The following is a 4117-nucleotide window of genomic DNA, read 5'->3' on the forward strand; positions in this document are numbered from 1 at the left end:
TTCGACGGAATCAGAGACCAAACGCACGTTGCGTCACGTCCGACATCTGTTTTTGCCGGATTTTGAATGGAAATTCATAAAAAAGGACGGATTGGTGGAAAATTCTAAAATTTGACGTGCCGCCTTGTGAAGTTCATCGTGAAGCGTGAGAAAAAATGAAAAAATTTCATGAAGGGGACTTGCAAATTCATATGGAAAGATTTCATATAGGAGACTTGCAAATATTCATATGAAAAAAAATGAAAAAAAATACACCCGACGTCGTCATATTGTTTTCCCACGACGGCGGGATTAACGACGTTGCATACCCTAGCCACATCGATGTGATCTCGCCGCCGACGTGCCCCCAACGCCTCGCTCTGCACCCGACGTGATCTCGCCACCCCCTCTCCCCCGAAGCCTAGCCGTACGCCGACGTGATCTCGCCGCCCTCCATCCCTCCCGACGCCGCGTCATCACAACTCCGTCACCGTGGCCGTCACCGTCCGTCCGCGCGTCGCCGTCCATCACTGTCACCATCCGTCCGCCGTCGGTCGTCACCGTCCGTCCCCCGTCGTCCTTCACTGTCCGTCGCCGTCGGCCTTGACCGTACGTCAGTGCGTCGCCGCGGCCTTCACCGTTCGTCCGTCCGTTCTTCCTTCATCGACATTATAATTGGGTAAGTATGTTTATAATGTTCATGTTATTATTGAAATATCAAATAAATTGCATCGTACGTGACAAATTGTTTAAATTATGAAGGATGGAAATCGACGGTGTGATTCCATGTTCTGTTGAGAAGTGGGTTAGTCTTGTTGATAAACTTTCAGCAAGTCAAAAATTTACGTTTTATGAAACGGATTTGCAAGGCATGTTACAAATGCCGTCCGTTAAGATGCGTGAATTTTTACTTCACTTTTTGATCCAAGGCTACAATCGCCATAACAAAAAATTCATGGTTCAAGAGTCAGCTGGTAGTAAAGGCCTTATTTCAATAGGGCATGATGATGTGTTATTTATTTTTGGATTGAAAAATCAAGGAGTTGATGTAGTTGGTTTTCTTAGAACAGAAGGAAAAAAAAGTATGAAAAGAATACAAACTAATTTTGTGGACACAAAAAAGGGTAAGATCATGATTGATGATCTTATCAATAAAATTGTGAAGAATGATAACACGGATGATGACTTTGTCCGGATGACGTTTCTAGTTTTGTTGGGAACAGTAATCGCACCAGTCTCCCATGAATATATTCCGAAGGAATATTATGCCTTAGTTAAGGACAAAAGGATGATAAGTAAGTTCAACTGGAACGAGTTTACCTTGAAATTCTTTCTTTCTGAGATTGGAAAGGTTCTAGAGGATGGCCGTGTGAGGGAATGGCCACATGGAAACCTTGCCCTTTTGCAGGTATGTATTATTCGATTTATTACTCACGTATTGTTAGTGAGTACAACCACAGTATGAAATATATTATTTAAATTATTTGGTGTATTCAATATGCCTATTGGGAGAAAGTACAACCAATTATAGGTCCAAAATATGATCCGTTGTCACTTATGAGCCCCTTGACGAGGAACTGGACGGAACCTGTCGCGGAGAAAAGAGACAAATACGACTATGATTATGGTCGTGGTGTTGGAATGGTAATCCATATTCTCTAAAAAAATTTAATGTTACATTTCCATGGTTTGACTTATTGTCTAAATTAGATGTATAATTATCGGTCTCTAATTATTGTTTTTGTAGATTGATGACAATATTACATATGAGTATAGGGTGAAAAAAAATTCTCAAGAACAAGCTGAAAAAAATAAAAAATCAAGTACTAAAAAATCTACTGTTAGTGGAAAGAAGAAAGAGAGCAACACATCAGAGGCTTCCGCGAGTAATGTTATGGACCGCATTTGGCATGAGCTGAAGGAAATACGCAAGGAAATGGGTCGCTTGCCAGAGTTATGCGCACGGGTAACGACGCAACACTATTTTACTATTGTGCATAATGTATTTCATTGACTTAAATAACTCTTGTTAATAAATATTTTTTTAGAGGATGATTGAGAAAATGAACAAAACCGGTGTGTTCTATAGAATCGGTAACATGGAGGAAGAAGAAGAGAATCTATATGGTGACATTAATGAATCTATAAATGATGGTGCATTTGGTCATAAGGAGTTTGTTTATCAGTCTGATAAGGACAACTATCGCACACCTTCTCAAGGTAAAATTAATAAGCAAAAGGACGATGACGAAGGTAATGTACCTTATTATTGCACTCCAGAATATCCGAATAGTTTCAAGGGTGATTGGAGTGATCCTATCGAAGTACCTGAGGTATCAGATGAGAAGGCGGTCACGTCTTTAGATACAAATGAAATTTCATCACACGAATCGGGTCATTATAATGGAGTAGATGAGCAAGTGGAAAAGGGGATTGGCAAACGTAAACGCACTACATCAAGAGCCATAAAGTCTCCTTTTGTTGTTGTTAAACCCATCAAGCGTGCAAAACATTCTGCCAAAGCGAGTAAGATTGTTATGAATCAATATTGTTTTCGTAGAACAAAGTTTATTGTAGAGTTACGCTTACTAATTTTAATTTGTGATTTGCAGAATTGTTTAATAAAGTAGATGGTAAGAAAAGTAGTGCTGACATCGATGTAATAAAATCGAGTGTTATGTTTTTACGCGCATGTGAGCGCTCAAAGAAACATAAAGCTACACAAATTTTCAATGATGTTGTGACCGACGCTTTGACTGCAGAGAGAGCTTGTCAGATTCTTAACCGCCAATGGATAAGCGGCGATGTAAGTTATTTATATTTTTAACATTATATTTGACAACAAATTACAATCATTATATTTGCTATATTATTTCCAGGTTATGAATGCGTACTCATCTTTTTTGTTGGGGGAAGCTAAAGACGAACGTTACATAATACCTACTTGGAGGGTGACGTGGCTGCTTGAATATAGAAAGGATAAGAATGTAAACGGTAATGAGTATGAAAAAGTGTCAAATTCTAATGAACCCGTAAATAGGTGTATCAACGACTATTTCAAAGCACCTAAAGTATGTTCTTGTGGTTGTAATGTATACAAATAATGCAGTACTATTAAAAATGTTGCATTGATCTAGTTAATATTTTCTTTTTTTTCTTTATTCAGACTTATATGGCTCTCAACAAGGATAACACCCATTGGGTTACGGTCGTTATGCATAAGGAAAAGGAAGAGTTCCAGGTTCTAGACTCGTTGATGGGAAAAGAACTTGACAGTACAACTAGAAAACTTGTTGAGCACTTGGTAGGTTTTAATACATATTTGCATTGCGGAACCATCGTGTGTTTACATTATTTATTGGAAGTTTCTTGTGTTTTATTGCTATTTTTAGAGAAGAGAAATTGGAGCAGATATTGCAGAAGCAAATGCAACCGGATCTGTGCAGTATCCGGATGTATCCACATGACCTATTAAAACCTACGACATGCCTCAACAAGAAGATGGGTGAGTATGTAGTTGAACCATCGTGTGTGATGCATAATTATTTATTGTTAATTACATGTATCAGGAACTCATGTGGATTATTTGTTCTTCATTGCTGTAAAAATTGGAATGGCGATACATGGGATCGATCTTTTTCACAGGTACAAAACTAATATTAGTACTCTTTACTATGAACACTTATAGTGGACTAAAATAATTTGAGTGTTGCTTTGCAGAGATCAATTGTTGATGCGAGGGAGCTAATGATAGAGCAATTGATTTTTTTTTTGAAGAACACACTTGGGGAAATTAAAGACAAAGTTATTAGGATTGCAAGGAGAAAGAAATAGATGACATCAGAGGAGATTCATGGAAGGAAGCTACGTCACCGTTAGAGGGGCGGATGTTACCACGAAGGCACACCAACGCCACGAAGGCTCACCCTATTCTCCCTTTGAGATAACTCCACGAAGGCGTTTCTCAACCACTAGTGGTAAGCCTTGAGGTGGCTTCCAAACCTTCACAAACTTTCCGGGGGAAATAACAATGGTTTGATTCCTCTCCGAAGACTCCTACTGCCTAGGAGTCTCCAACCTCCAAGAGTAACAAGATCACGGGGATTGCTCAAAACTTGCTCAAATCACAAATCACTTT

The 4117-nt window shown here is 39.0% G+C and overlaps 1 pseudogene; it reads left to right on the plus strand.

Moving 5' to 3' along the window:
- Positions 1 to 1174: 1174 nt before the first annotated feature.
- Positions 1175 to 3813, plus strand: LOC123450262 (annotated as a pseudogene).
- The last annotated feature ends 304 nt before the right edge of the window (positions 3814 to 4117 follow it).

The sequence above is a fragment of the Hordeum vulgare genome, chromosome 4H (assembly GCF_904849725.1).
Source record: "Hordeum vulgare subsp. vulgare chromosome 4H, MorexV3_pseudomolecules_assembly, whole genome shotgun sequence".
NCBI classification, from domain to species: Eukaryota; Viridiplantae; Streptophyta; class Magnoliopsida; order Poales; family Poaceae; genus Hordeum; species Hordeum vulgare.